Source organism: Pelodiscus sinensis, chromosome 21 (assembly GCF_049634645.1).
Source record: "Pelodiscus sinensis isolate JC-2024 chromosome 21, ASM4963464v1, whole genome shotgun sequence".
Lineage (NCBI taxonomy): Eukaryota > Metazoa > Chordata > Testudines > Trionychidae > Pelodiscus > Pelodiscus sinensis.
This window is the reverse complement of record NC_134731.1, coordinates 25,408,931-25,425,338: the sequence shown is the minus strand read 5'-3', so window position 1 is coordinate 25,425,338 and position 16,408 is coordinate 25,408,931. Positions and strand designations below refer to the sequence as shown.

The following is a 16,408-nucleotide window of genomic DNA, read 5'->3' as shown; positions in this document are numbered from 1 at the left end:
ATACTGCCTCTCTAGAAATCCATGATATGCCCACATCTTGACTATTGCTTGCAGATGTCACTTCATCTCAAAAAGGGTAAACTGGCATTGGAAAAAGATCAGCAAAGGGCAACCCAAATTATTAGGGGTATGGAACAGCTGCCATATGAAAAGAGATCCCTGATTTCAACCTTTGACCCTATTCCGGCTGCTGTTTTTCCATTTGCTATCCCCAGTAATTCTGGGATCAGTAGCTCCCTCCACCCTTAATTGAGCAAAGAGCCTTTAATTTTGGGTGGACCTAGACTTGTTTGTACCTAGCACTCGAAACAGTGCACAGCTTCTGATGTCTGCAACAAGTGAGGCAGGAATGCATCGGCAACAGCTTTCTTTACTTCACAGCCCAGATTCATCCCCAGACCAGGTCCAGCCTGTGCACTGAATGAGGCACAGATCTTGTGGGAAAGTAGTATGGAATCATGTCACAACGCATAACCACAAGGGGTCTAAATAAACGTTGCACATGCAACCTTAATTTCTATAATTTCCTAATCTTTGAGGCCTTGACTTTGCCAACTTAAATAATGGTCTTTTATGTAGTAGTGTGACTTTTTGGTGGTGTTTGTGTGAGCAAGAGAAAGTTTTCTGGTTGTTGTTTTTTTAATCCACCTGCAAATACACAAATTCCATCCTCTGGACACCCACATAGGTCATCAGTATAGTTAGAACCTTCTGGTGTACCAGAGATCTCTGCCTGCTAAGCTATCAGCATACGATAGCAGTAGTAGGTTGTCATCCACTGTGTGGGGAAGCAGACCCGCATATCGCCAATGGGTTTCAAAGGTATTTGCTGATGCTCAGAAACCTTGGGTTCCATTCTAGGTGCAGGACGGGGAGCGTGCTCTAAGAGGCGCAGACTCTTCTGCCTGTTCTCCCCAGCTCCTTGTTGAATCTCCCTCCCACTCCACCTCCTCCCTTCCCAGTCTGTCTCCTTTTCCACACAGGCTTAGTCCTGAGTTCACGCTCCTTTCTCCAGGGCCAGCCCTACCAGGCTCCTTACCTCAATCAACTATTTTCTCTCCACCCCGCCTACATTTGAATCAGGCATCACCTGCGCGTCCATAGCGGGGTCATCAGCAGCACAAGAAAGAGGCTCTCGGCTCCCTGTTCAGTGGCAGCTGGGGGCAGCTATAACAGGGGAAGTCCCTTTGAACACCCTTAGCCCTAGCCTGGAGTATGCTCAGTCGCTCTGTGGGACAGCACATGTGCAGTTTAGTCACAGGCAGGCACTGAGAGAGGCTTGAGCATGTTCAGTAAGCGTGGGCGCTGGAGATTTCAGATAAATTTGAATGCCTCTTTACAGAGCATGTGTGATCTGCTACTTTTCAAAGGCTTAATTTTGGCCAAGTCTGGGTAGGTTTTGTTGTTGTTGTTTTTTAAACAAGGATAGCAAAAGGCACAGCCCTGACAGAAAGGCCAGCCCTCGGCCAAATTCCATAGCCCCACTTCAAAGCATGCATGCACTAGAGCAGCTTAAAGGAAAAGCTGCCAGATTTTTTTTAAAGGGTAAAACAATGGTCTCAAACACCTGACTCTTTTGGCTGAAACTTTCCCAAACAACCCGAGGCAGGCACGCAGCATGTAAAATTTTCAGCCCAAATGGTTGAAGTTTGGCAAAGTTATACACAACCGAACACAGGGTTTCCTTATGGCAATCTTAATTGTGGGCAGCACTACCAGCCCTACTAATAATTCATCAAAAGTAAATGTAATTAGCAACCTTAAGCAGTAAATTAGTCATTTCAGCAATGGCCAATGTGGAAACCACGTTAGTTGTAAAACCAGCCATAAAACAGTAATTCCAAGTTAAACTCGACACTCTTGCAGCAGATACCAGCCTAACAGCTGGTTAAAGACAGCTGCATTCTGCTGGAACAGCCTGCCACAAGGGCGAGACCTGTGAGCATGGGAGACAGAGCTTTCTCGGCAGCTAGCCCAGTAGTAGGGGATTCCCTTCTGGAACACATCAGACCAGCCATGAATCTTGCTGCCTTCAGAACAAAATGCAAGCCTCACTTATTTGACTTGGCTTCCCCACAATAATCACTTTAAAAACAATCAAAAGCGGAAAGTACAGAAACTTAAAATACTTATTACAAAGAAATAGGAAATAAAAAGTTTTGAAAAAAACCCACTTATAATTTAGACACCGAAACCAGGGTGATGACTGTGATATAAAGAGACAGCCTCGGGTAATAATAAAGGGGGAATACTAGTTTGTTAAATACTGACAATGCACTGGGATGCATTAAAGGCCAAGAATGTTACATGAGGGCCTGATTCTGACCTTTGTTATATGGAGAGTAAATCAGGAATAATTCTACTGAAGTCAGAGTTATCCTAGTTAAAAAAAACATTTAAGAAGAGAATCAGGCACAGAAACTGATCCAAGCCCACTGAAGTCCATGGAAAGACTACTAAGACTCTTTGGACAGAAACTGCAGTCCTTGCCCCCAAGGACAATACAATTTTCATAAGATTGGGCTGTTGTCCCTATTTTTACAGCCCTGAAGACCGACAGATATCTGCTTTATAGCCACAGACCATATCTGTGAATCCCAAATCAGATGCAGATACAAATTATTTATCCACACAGGACTCTACCTTTGTTTCCCTAAATTGGGAAGAAAGTAATACTTGTTGAGAAAACTAGGAGAACTGCCTATTCCATCCCTATTCTGGCACCTGTGCTGCTGCAGAGAAAACATGGATGTAGTAGGACAAGGAATAAAATAAAAAGTTAACCAAACATCAAGGGATGTCAGCAAAAAAAATCTGGTTTGAGGGATGAAGAAAGATTCAGCAGACTTTTGTTTTACTGTAACTCATTCTCTCGCCCAGATAATTGTCTCCTGGGACATACTTTTAAGGCTTAATTCTACAGTCCTCGCTCAACTCATGTTTCCACTGAATTCAAAAGGCAGTGGGGAGAAAGTAAGAAATGCAGGACTAGATTCTTAGCTTGTAAATTAAAAGTTTAAACTGCAAGACACAAAAAAGACAAGAAGCAATGGGCTTAAACTGCAGCAAGGGAGGTTTAGGTTGGACACTAGGAAAAACGTCCTGTCAGGGTGGCTAAACACTGGAATAAATTGCCCAGGGAGGTTGTGGAATCTCCATCGCTGGAGATGTTTAGGAGCAGGTTAGACAGACATCTGTCAGGGATGATCTAGATGGTGCTTGGTCCTGCCATGAAGGCAGGGGACTAGACTTTATATTCTCAAGGTCCCCTCAGTTCTAGTGTTCTATGATTCTATAAAGCTAACCCCCCCCCCCACACACACACCACACTTCATATCAGCCTCTTGAGCAGAAAGAGAATTCATAAAACCTCCCCATCTTCTCCTTTGAAATTGTTTACAAAGCAGCAGTTCTGTCTAGCTGAGGGAGAGGGGAAAATATCCATAGCTACTTCATTCTGGAGAAGGGGCTAGTCCCAGGAGGTGGGAATCTCTTTAGCTGCCAAGGCACCTCATTCTTGGTCATAAGACGACACAGGGTAAAACCAGCTGCAACCTATTTCAGTCCAAGACTGGAATCAGACAAGCTCCTGGCCCTGCTGCTTGCTGTTAGACTACAACACAGGATGACGTGATTATTAGTAAGCTGGCAGGGGCATTCCCATTTCCTGCGATTGCTCCATGCATGTGTCATTTGTTCACTTACCCTTTTCTCTCAGCGTGAGCGTGTCACACATGCAACCGTCCTCCCCCAGTGCACGGGCAGTCAATCGCCTCCCATGTTATTATAGACTTTAAGAAAAGGCTCTTTTTCCTCTTCAGCTTTGACATTGCTTTTCCTGCAGAGAAAAATATCTGAACTGAAAGTCTGAGGCGTGACTAAACATTATACCATCCAGATTCAGGGCTAGGATTTTACTTCAGGGTTGCGTCTAGACTGGCATGATTTTGCGGAAATACTTTTAACAGAAAAGTTTTTCCGTTAAAAGTATTTCCGCAAAAGAGCGTCTAGATTGGCACGGATGCTTTGGCACAAAAAATGCTTTTGCACAAAAGCATCCGTGCCCAGTATAGACGCGCTTTTGCGCAAGAAAGCTCTGATGGCCATTTTAGCCATTGGGCTTTCTTGCGCAAAAAATGAAGGTGCCGGTCTACACTGGCCCTCTTGAGCAAGTATTTTTGTACAAGAGGGCTTATTCCTGAGCGGGAGCATCAAAGTTTTTGTGCAAGAAGCCCTGAATTCTTATATTAGAACATCAGTGCTCTTGCGCAAATTCAAGCGGCCAGTGTAGACAGCTGGCTTTTGCACAAAATCTTGCCAGTCTAGACGCACCCCTAATATATGTCCAGCATGCTGAGAGAGTATGGATCAAGCCTGTTTCACAGGAGTTTGATCCAAAATCCTTCAGAATCAATAAGGACTATTTTAACAATATAAAATATTACCCTTGGGATAGAAAATGATCCCAATTGGCCCTTGTCCCTATGTATTGGCCTCATTCTGCACCCACTGGAATCAATGGAAGCAGGAAAGTCCCTTAGTAAGTCGGCTCCCTTTTTCAAGCCATATTTTATAGCTCAGGGCTACTCAACTTTGGAAGTCCCAGGGGCCACAATGATACACACAACACGTGCCGAGGGCTGCAACAGAAATGTGGTTGCATATACATGCAAATATATGCAAATAGCTTTTCTTTCACGCTGACGGGCATGAATACAAAGATTAAGGCAAGACTACACCACACACCGGCCCCATTTAAGTCAGTTCTGCTGCTATTAATAAAATGCAATAGTTACTCAATTTCCACCCATGTGACTGCACTTTTAATGAGCAATGACAGTCCAGGAATGTAACTACTAAAACTCATCTCAACAGAAGACCATTATATTGACTCGCCGTTGTGAAGCGTGTTCCCAGTGGTGGCCATGTTCAAAGGATCCCACCCGCAGGCCGTGTGTTGAGCCCCATGTAAACGCAAACCGCACTGTGGGCCACACACAAATGGGCTGTGGGCTGCGGGCTGCATGCAGCCCACGGGCTGTGTATTGAGTAGCCCTGTTCTAGCTGCTCCCTACGAAATCAGGAGCGCGTGTGCACATGCATATACCTCCAACGTGCACTCCTCCCATTCTGCTCATGGCTCTCCCAGGAAGTCAGAACGCTACATAGCTAACCACAAATAATGCTGTTTTATCATGGCTCAGAGTAATTAAATTCAGCTACTTTTGCAGAAAAACTTGCCAGCTGTCTACACTGGCCGCTTGAATTTCCACAAGAACACTGACTTCCTACTGTCTGAAATCAGTGCTTCTTGCAGAACTACTATGCTGCTCCCGTTTGGGCAAAAGTCCTTTTGCACAAAGCTTTTGCACAAAAGGGCCAGTGTAGACAGCTCCGATTTGTTTTGGGCAGAAAAGCCCCGATGGCAAAAATGGCGATTGGGGCTTTTTTTGCGCAAAAGCGCATCTAGATTGGCACGGACGCTTTTCCGCAAAAAGTGCTTTTGCGGAAAAGCATCCGTGCCAATCTAGACGCTCTTTTCCACAAATGCTTTTAACGGAAAACTTTTCCGTTAAAAGCATTTGCGGAAAATCATGCCAGTCTAGACGTAGCCATCATGTGTTTATAAAAGGTATAGGAAATCACAGCATTCACAGGACAACAGGAGAAAAGATTGTTTCACACAGCTGGGGCTATGGAAACAGAGGGAAAGAAAAGGTCATGAAGGTAGCTGGGGGTGAGGATGACTAAGACCCCAATCCTGCAAACACTTATGTGCATGTTTAAGTTGTAGCGGGAATAGGCCCACTGAAGTCAATGAGGCTAGGAAGGTGCTTAAAATAAGAGCATGCATATAAGCATTTGCCGAATCAGAGCCCAGGAAAGCAAATATTCAGTTTATAAGGAATCAGATGGCAGGCCAGTGGCGGTCTTGCCATGTTTACTGGGCCAAGGCCGTATATTACAAAATTCCCTGCTTATCTTCCTTCCCCAGCTTTATACTTGTTAGCTGTAAATGCAGACTTCCTTCCCACAGAACACCTGGCTCCACCTTTACAAACCAGGTCCTAAGTGTCACTCCCTTCCTCTGTTAAGCAGGACACCAACTAATTCCCTTTCAGCCTTTGCAAGGACATTTCCCCACTGTATCTAGAACAATCACACCAGTGTGGGCCGTTGTTTCCAATGGCAAAGCTCAAAGGCGCTGGATTTGACTAGGGCTCTAGTGAGTTTGTAAACTTACTGCCGTTTCCCCAGCAGCAATGGGCTCAGGAGTGCCTGTTTATGAGACCAGACCTATATTGGGCAAATTGTTTGGACTTTGTTTCAATGTCTTTCAATATTAGCACAATATATCAACAGCAAAATGCAGGACAATGTAGCACTTTAAAGACTAACAAGATGGTTTATTAGATGATGAGCTTTGAAGTGGGTCTGGCCCACGAAAGCTCATCATCTAATAAACCATCTTGTTAGTCTTTAAAGTGCTACATTGTCCTGCATTTTGCTTCAACTACCCCAGACTAACACGGCTACATCTCTATCACTATATCAACAGCCACGCTGTGGGAACATTGTGACATTGGTTTCAACGTTCAGTTGTACTGGTTCAAAACACCTGGAAGAAAGAGTGTTCATGCGGCAGTTCTTTCCTCTGGTGTTTTTTTCGCTGCAGACTGGACAGCGGAAAGGGGCAGGAGAAATGCTGCATTTAGCTTAGGGACTGGAAAGGTGTTTTTCTGCCCCCTCTGTGCTCGTCCGATGGGAAAAGCGTGTCTTAAGTTATCAGGGTGGTCAAATTAGCACCTCGCGCTGAGTCTAAGAAGTCAGACACACAACCAAGTGCAAGCAAAAATGGAAAATAGATTTGGTTTTAAGCAAATCACATGAATCATTCAGGCTTCCCAAGAAGATCCAGAGAATCTCTGTTCTGCTCACAACTAGGGCTACTCAACTTTGGAAGCCCCAGGGGGCCACAATGATACTCACAGCACATGCTGAAGTGCAGTTGCATATGCATGAACATATATACAAATAGCTTCTTTCACGCTGACAGGCATGAATACAAAGATTAAGGCAAGACTACACAACACGCAGGCTCCATTTAAGTCAGTTCTGCTGCTATTAATAAAATGCAATAGTTACCCGATTTCCACCCACGTGACAGCTCGTTTAACAACTAGGGTATGTTGTTGAGTAGGGAGCAGAGCCTGGAGACACTGTCTGCTCCACAGAACACTGGAAATTGCCATCCTGTAGCTGCCCAACAAATTGTCTAGCCAGCAAGAACAACCATAGTGCAAGCTGGCCTCGGGCCTAGGCCAGGCAGACATGACCCATCGCTGCTGGAGAGCGTGAGTCAGTCTCCATTGTCCATGCCATTCTTGACTTCTCCACTGAGTTTGCCAACAGCTAGCCTGCCATTGGCCAATGAGTGCCAAGGCTTGCTTCTTTTGGGGATATCAATGCTGCCTACTAGGAACGAGCCTTACACAGTCGCTAGACTCCGCCTGTGATGACTAATAACAGCTTGAACAATTCTGTTTGTCTGTAAATGGGTGACAGGAGAGGGATGACATGGGGATTACCTGTTGGGATCCCTCCCTGTGGGGCATCTGGAATTGGCCACTGTGGGCAGACAGGATACTGGGCTAGATAGACCTTTGGTCTGACTCAGTCTGGCCGTTCTTATGTTCCAGGAGTAAATCACACACTAAATTGACTTGTTTTCAAGGCTCCGCATCCAGCTATTGATTCAAACACTGTCCTGTTTTTAATTTTGTGAAGGGCTGTCCATGAGCCACAGTGAAAGGAAGGAACTAGCATGGCCCTCAGGTGCTGGAAAGCTACATTGGATAACCACTTCTCAATGTTATTTTTTGCCATTTCAATGTGGGCTTTTTTTCCAAGCTGCCTTTCCTGGTTTGGAAAGTTTGGAATGTTGGGGGGGTGGGATTGGAAGTGTTTAGCTCCAAGTGATTCACTCTCTCCTGGTTACTTAGACGTGCTAGTCTCTGCCGGTGATGACTAATAAGAGATTGAACGGTAAATGCTGCTTGAGCTGTCCTCTTCCTGGCCCATCTCTTACTCCCTTCTTTCACCCACTCTTCCCCCTCCTCTGTGCCCAGCCATGTGATGTTTGTCATGAGGAAGTTCCTCTGCTGATTGCTGTCAGCCCAGGCCTCCGGAGCAGAACTCCACTGGAGAGGGGAAAGGAAGCGTTTGCTGGGGAGAGAAGTGGGCATATCCCTGAGGAAATAAAATGGAGTCCTTAGAAGAAAGGAGTTTGGCCGCCCAGCACTCTTCCTTCAAAATATTAGGGCAAACCAGCACGTGAGTGCTCACCGAGACCGGGTTAACTTGCGTGCAATTCCTCTCCATGCACGCGCCTGCTCTGAGCTGTGAGTTCAGGGAGCTGTGAGCAATTCAAAGCCCGAGGAAGCATATGGGGCCAGGAACAGACAGTCCTGTTCTCTGAGCTCTACCTACTACTCGGCGAAGCTGTATGGTCTGGAGGCTGAACCTGCCCCGAGCCGCTCCCACCAGAGACGAGCCCTACCTATGAACACTCAGAGGAAACTCACTAGCACCAGTTGGCGGCTACACCGTTAGAGATGTAAGGACGGCCCCCAGACCTCCAGCCTGGTAAAGGTCAGTTTGCAATCTTATTATTTAGTAGTATTATCAGAAGAGCTAAGAGCCCCAGTCATGGATCAGTGCACCCACTTGACTATGTACAGCACATAGTCCCTGCCCCGAGAGGACTTACAATGAAAGTATCAGACAAAAGAAAACAGATGGATACAGATAGACCACCACCAAGTACAAGGAAAGAATGACACAATGTCCTTACTCCTGAGAGTAAGGCCTTATTTCTCCATGAGCCCTATTGGATTGGTCCTGCCTTGGACAGGGGATTGGACTTGCTGACCTCCTAAGGTCTCTTCCAGCTCTATAATTCTATGATCTCCATGGCTGCGTCTAGACTACAGCCGCGTTCTTTCGAAATTAAATCGAAAGAACGCGGCTTTTCTTTCTATGGTGGTACTCCTCATTTCACAAGGAAGAACGCCTTTTTTCAAAAGTGCTCTTTCAAAAAAAGGTGTTCTTGGCTGCAAACAGGGCTTTTTCGAAAGAGAGCATCCAGACTGCCTGGGTGCTCGCTTTCAAAAAAGCGGCTTGCTTTTTCGAAAGTACTGCTTGCAGTCTAGACGCTCTTTTTCGAAAGAGGCTTGCAGTCTAGACGTAGCCCATGTCAGAGAAAGGTGCTATCAATGCAGCGTGACCTTCATTGGTTCTCTCAGTCTGGCCCTGAGAAAGGATGCCCGGAATAAGATGGAAAGAAGAGGGGGAGGAATGCAAGTAAAATCTTGCCTGGCATTAAACAGAGTTTGTGGAGGGTTCTTTGCCATTGGCAAACCCATCACAAATGAACCCTAACGGGAAGCTCAATGGCTTATTTTCATCTGCAGGGCTTAGAGAAGTGACCTTTAGCAGACACGGGATCCCCGGCCGACTGAGCACTGCTATTTTTAACCACGTATCAGGCCCAGTAGTGGCAGCTTCCTTCCTCTTTCTCATGCTTGTGTACGGAGCAGCACACAACCAGATAAACCTGCAAAACAACCTCTGTCCCGAGGAAGGGAAGCCCCCAGGCAAAAGTACAACTCAGCCAAACTGCACTTCTAGTCCCCTCTAGGGGAGGATGTTTATTTTATATTGACGTAGGAAAACCTGTCCATAGGACTGTGGACATATTAACCGTATCAACAAGAACAACTTTGGATCCAGGATTGATTATAGTCAGGGGGTGGGGCAAACAAGAAAAGACAGACAGGCTGTCTTCATAAAGGACTCTTTCAATGCCCACAGGCCTGGCCCTACAGATTATAGGAACCCTTTTATGGATTTTAAGTGGGGGAGGAATTTTTATCTAGTGGATGCTTCAAAACAGCGGGGAACCTCGGTGGCTCAGAGGGCTGGTGACAGACTTTAGAGCTTTTCATGGGTTCAGGTCTGAAAGCGGCCCATGGTAACTAAATGTCTTCACAGTCTTCTAGATCTAGGACGATGTGAAATTAGGGGGATACCCAGCCACCCATATTAGGGTATGTCTACACTACCACCCTAGTTCGAACTAGGGTGGTTAATGTAGGCAACCGAAGTTGCAAATGAAGCCCGGGATTTGAATTTCCCAGACTTCATTTGCATCTTGCCGGGCGCCGCCATTTTTAAATCCCCGCTAGTTCGGACTCCATGCCCGCGGAAAAGTCAACATGGTTTCTGTAAATGGAAATCAAGCCTTACTAGAGTTCTCTGAAGGGGTCATCAAACATGTGGACAAGGGGATCCAGTGGATACAGTGTACTTAGATTTCCAGAAAGCCTTTGACAAGGTCCCTGACCAAAGGCTCTTCAGTAAAGTAAGTTGTCATGAGATAAGATGGAAGGTTCTCTCATGGACTGATAACTGGTTAAAAGACAGGAAACAAAGGGGTAGGAATAAATGGTCCATTTTCAGAGCGGAGAGAGATAACTAGTGGTGTCCCACAAGGATCCACACTGGGACCCACCCTATTCAACCTATTTCCCGCATGGGATGCAACCATGTCCATATAGCACCACGTCAAGCAACATTGCTCTTCCCTAAACATATTGTCAAATTAGCCTGGGCTCCCCCCAGGTCTGGCTCACTTCAGGAAAGGCTGTTTGGGCTGGGGATTGGGGTTGGTTTGTCAGTATCTCTGAGCATCATTCTTTTTTTTAACCAAAAGTGACCCACAGCAAACAAGGTGGGAAGGGAACAAAACCAAGGATACGTCCCTAACTTCCCTTCCCAGCAGAGGCGTAGTTGGTGGTTTGAAAAGTGTGGATCTGCTGCCTGAAGAGTGGCTGAGGAGGGTAGAACCAGGGATTGCATAGGAATCCCACAGAACAATGGCTACGGAGTTGTCACATCCCATTTTATTTGCCACCTTCCCAGTTCTAGCTGAAATGTAACGTTTTTGCTCCCCTTGTAATACCTGAACCCCCACTCTCTAGGGTGGATGGGATCAGAACGGAGGCTGTGCCCATTTTGCACAGAATATGGTGTCCCCAGTTAGAGTCTTATAAAGCCTCCAGGATGTGCAAGGTACAATGGATTTGCTCATTTTCCTCTCCCAAACCTGAGATAGGGGCATGGAATACTTGCAGCTCCAACGACGGCCTACAAGAGAGCCAGATGCTCAGGATGTCGGAGGTGACGCACGATGCATTCCCATGTAATACTCTGCATGCAAGTACAACGGACGACCTTGCAATGCGCCTGAACTCTGCAAGCAATGAAGGCAGCTGACAGACTCCGCGTTCCCAGCTCTCCTGATTTGATTGTGACTTTCACAGTTTTCATTGTTTTTCTAAAAGCCTCAGCTGCTGCAGTCATCCTCCTGCATGAGAACCCTGGCTTTCATTTGAAAAAAATAAAAAGCAAGATTCTAGCCATCGTGACTGCAGCATGAAGCTTGAAGATTAGGCTTATGATTTGCATCATCACAGTGCCTAGAGGGCGCAGACACAGCCCAGGCCAAGACCCCATTGTGCTAGGTGCTGGACAAACAGAACAAAGAGACAGGAAGCAAATGCACTAAGGGCTCAAAAAGCTGAAAGGTAAAGAGAAAGAACCCAACTTTTTTTTTAAAAAAACCCTCATTTTCAGCTCATCTCACAATATTTAGAAGTCAGGCTTGTGATATTTGAATATCTGAGGCTGGTAATACTGAAGACTGAAGTGCATCCCTCATTAATAGTAGGGATGTAATAGTGTCGTCAATTAACCGATAAGTAAAAGCTTATAGGTTAATGCATTCCCCCCCTTCCCCTTGCCAATAATTTTTTTAGCGGGCTGGCCAGCAGCCGGGATCAATCCTGGCTCACACTGAGCCCGGGACCTACCCCCACTGTGGCTCTGCATCTAAAGTGTATTAGGAGGCAGGCGGGCAGGCAGCCTGGCTCAGTTTCGGCTCATGCCGGGTCCAGGAGCTCAGGCCCCCCTCCCTCTCCGGACAGGGGCTGCTACCAACTTGTGCTGCTCCCTCTCTATCAGAGGCCACAGTGCAGGACAACAGGCAGCTGATCCATGAGGGGAGCTGGTTTTTAAACTGTCTCCCCTCATGGACCAGCTCCTACCTGACATTCTGCGCTGCTGCCTCTGACACAGAGGCAGCAGTGCGGAATGGCAGGGGGCTCCTCGGGAGTGGGGCTGGAGGGCACTGGCTGTTGGCCCCGCCCCCAGGGCCTATAGAGTAGTTGACTAACCGATAAGAATTCATGAGGTTAATCGACTAGTCAATTAACCGATATTTAACATCCATAATTAAATTGCCTGCCTAGTGACTGTGCTTGTGTTACTGAATGTACACATCAGAGAGACCAGCTTTCCCAACCTGCCCTACACATCCGTTTCTCAGCCTGGACACTTAGGTGTGTTGGAATCAACTGTGCCTTTGAGTTATCTCCCAGGAATCTGACTTCCCCAGTTTCAGCATTAGTGTGTTTGTCTTAAAGCATCCAAGAGGGGTGTTTTAATTTGTCCTAACCATCACCAGATGGACTAAAAGATAAACCAATCCCTTGCTCACTATTTGACAGCGGAAAACCAGCATCTTGCCGTTACTCAGTGCATGTCTCACTATACACCCACTAGACAATACGTATAATATGCACAATTTACATACTAGGAGAGTCCATTTTGGGCATAACTGAAGATAATACAGCTCTGTGCTATATGCCTTATACCACCAGTGTAGATCCCAACAGGATATTTAATTCAGTATGGATTTTTTTCCTACTCTGACTACACCAGACGCCTCATTTCAAACTTCAAACGTTCAAAAATCCTAAATCAGGTCCCTAAAATCATGCAATTGACATGATTTTACAAATAATATTCCATTTTAAATTCCCTTTATTTGCTTTCTGGTTACAGGTGCGCTAGGATCACATTTTTTTATGCAAGCAGGAAGGCTAAGAACTCATGTTCTTTTTCAAATGAAAGCTCAGATTCTCACATCACCACATGACCCCTGGACCTAAGTCTTCTAGTAAAACAAAGGCTGGATTTACCAAAATATTTAAGAACCTAAAAGGTGCCAATGCAGATAGCTGGACTTACCAAAGGGTCTGTGCAGATTAAGCACCTAACTCCCATTATAAGACAATGGGAGTTAAGTCCCTAAGTCCTCTATCACAAGTCATGAGAGCTGCACTTCTGCATGCTGTTAACAGAAGATGGACAACTCCAGGAAAAAGTCTGCATGACACTGTGTGCACCTGGGAATATTCAAAGGAAGAGAAACAATGAATGAACCGAAGAGCAGGACAGGTACCCTACCATCTTTGGTGAGAAAGGCATGAAAAGAAATATCCATTTTGGTGCATGACTATGATACTCTTTCCAGCAGGACTGTCATTCTGCATGGTTTCAGCAATGATCCATGTTCTTCTGGTGTAGGCTCTGCTAGCTGGGGAGTCAGCCCTGCATAGAAACGTAAAACAAACAGTTAAGTAAATTTAATTTTAGCATCATGAGTGGGCGGCTCTTACAGATGGCATCAGTAACAAATTTACTGCCAGCTCCACAGTGTCTCATCATTTCTGCTAATACTTAAGTGATGCAAATATAGAAAACAATGTAATTGTTGCTAGGTTTTCTCATTTTTGGCTGACAGGCCACATTGAAAGCCTTGCACAGCACTGTCCAGGGAATCACTTTAAAATGAAGATTCTTGGACATTTAGTTAATTATTCTCTTAATCACCTCAAGTAAGATTTTCAAAGGGACCCACATCATGTAAATGCTTAAGTTGCATTTTCAAAAATGCCTTCAGTCCTGTTGCCTCTCAATGAAGCTTAGGCTCCTAAATGTCTAAGTCACTTTTGAAAATGGGACATGGGCCAAGATTTTCAAAAGTGAATAGTGATTTTGAGTTCCCTACTTCAGACATTGTGGAGGTATCAGCACCCAGGCTCTGGGAAAAAACCAAAAACCTGGCCTCCTAAAGGGATCCAAAATTCAAGCACTGAAAAAAAAATACCAGTCCCATTTAAAATTGGGACATAAGCTCCTAAATCACATAGTCACTTTTGAAAATGACACCTGATCACTAGCTGGGGCTCAGATCCTTGAGCCTACCCCCAGCGTGGAGAGGGACTCTAATACACCTTCCATCACCCTATCAAGCAGAAGGTTGGGGTACTTTCGTGGCTCGTGATGGAGTCACCCCCCTCCACTACATCATCATGGACAGGCACGACCAATCGATATACTACCAACGAGCAAATGCAACTGGGACGGACTGCACCCAAAGCCAGATATTCTTAAGTTTCATGGAGAGAAGGCAACTGGTCTTTATCTCCATCCCACTTTACAGCATTAACCCCGTCCTGAGTTATCTACATAGAGAGGAGACAATGTTGAGGAATAGAGTGTAACCCTTTCCAGCTAATGCATTTAATATAAAGCATGTTTGCCCGGTTGGGTTGTCACATAACTTTTCTATTGAAACAGGAAAGCAAATGAATGGATTCCCTAGTCTCTAATGCAGCAGTCTCGTCACAGTGGGTGATCTAACAGAGCATGAACACACACCAGTATCTTGCAAAGGGGATGTTAGATGTCACTTGGAATGTCTCTGCTATCTTCCATTAACATTTCTGTTGCAATATTCCCATTTCTCGAGACTGTTTTAATATTTAGTAAGAGTAGACTTCCTAGTCTAGTGATAATTCTTCACATTGACCTTTTCAGCCATAGGTCACAAGCCACTTTATAAAAGGAAGGTCAGCCAATCTCCCCTTTACAGATAAGGAAACTGAGGAACAGGGCAGTGATGGGACTTGCCCAAGACTGCTCAGCCAGTCAGTGGCAAAGCTAGGAACAGAACACAGGGCTCCTGAGGGGAGGGCTCTAAAATAACCGGCCGTATGCACCAAAAGGCTCTTTTTACCTACCACTGTTCTGTACTGTCACAATCGTTGTACTAGATGAGTTTGCTCTGGCAGAGTTAAAATAGAACATTACGGCTGGAAGGGACCTCGAGAGTCATCGAGTCCAGTCCCCTGCCCTCACGGCAGGACCAAGCACCGTCTAGATCATACGTTTATTCATCACACAACCTTTTGTGGGTCACAGCTTTGCAACGTCTCTGGACTATCTGCATAAACCTTTGCTTGGGTTCCCCTGTGGAGAGTAATACATCACTTTTAAAAAACATTTCATGTCAGTATGCAGCAAGGACGCTGAAATGTTTTTGACCCAAGTCCAAGAACAGCAGGTAAGAATTTTGCAGAATGGAACGGTGGGGCTTATTCCCCGCCCCGCCTCTAGAGTTCTCTCCTATGGACATTAGCATCTTTCTGAAGGTATGACTAGACCGAAGCTGAGAGACATGATTCCCTGCTAGATGTACATGCCAGGGCTGCGAAAGATGTAGCTTGGGGGCCAGATCCAGCTTACCACTTACCCGGCCCATGGACTGCATCTGGTCTCTTTCTATTTATATCCTGCTGCCTGTGCCACCAAATTTCCATGCTCCTATTTAAGAACATAAGAACGGCCGTACTGGGTCAGACCAAAGGTCCTTCTAGCCCAGTAGCCTGTCTGCTGACAGTGGCCAGCACCAAGTGCCCCAGAGAGGGTGGACCGAAGACAATGATCAAGTGATTTGTCTCCTGCCATCCTTCTCCAGCCACTGACAAACAGAGGCCAGGGACACCATTTCTATCCCCTGGCTAATAACCTTTTATGGACCTAATGTCCATGAAATTATCTAGCTTCTCTGTAAACTCTGTTATAGTCCTAGCATTCACAGCCTCCTCTGGCAAGGAGTTCCACAGGTTGACTACACGCTGTGTGAAGAAGAACTTTCTTTTATTAGTTTTAAATCTGCTACCCATTAACTTCATTTGGTGTCCTCTAGTTCTTCTATTATGGGAACTAATAAATAACTTTTCTTTATTCGCCCTCTCCACACCACTCATGATTTTATGTACCTCTATCATATCCCCCCTCAGTCTCCTCTTTTCTAAACTGAAAAGTCCCAGTCGCTTTAACCTCTCCTCATATGGGACCCGTTCCAAACCCCTAATTATTTTAGTTGCCCTTTTCTGAACCCTTTCCAAAGCCAAAACATCTTTTTTGAGGTGAGGAGACCACATCTGTACATAGTATTCAAGATGTGGGCGTATCATGGATTTATACAGAGGCAGTAAGATATTCTGTGTCTTATTTTCTATCCCTTTCTTAATAATTCCTAGCATCCTATTTGCATTTTTGACTGCCCCTGCACACTGTGTGGAAGTTTTCAGAGAACTATCCACGATAACTCCAAGATCTCTTTCCTGATTTGTCATAGCCAAATTAGCCCCCA

At 45.5% G+C, this 16,408-nt stretch overlaps 1 long non-coding RNA gene across 1 annotated transcript; it reads right to left on the bottom strand.

The window, feature by feature from the left end:
- Positions 1-3,434: 3,434 nt before the first annotated feature.
- Positions 3,435-16,127, bottom strand: LOC142819200 (uncharacterized). The gene is made up of 3 exons (XR_012897001.1): positions 14,991-16,127; positions 13,372-13,515; positions 3,435-3,838 (listed from the first exon to the last, which is right to left on the bottom strand). It is a non-coding gene; the product is annotated as an uncharacterized LOC142819200 (long non-coding RNA).
- Positions 16,128-16,408: the final 281 nt, after the last annotated feature.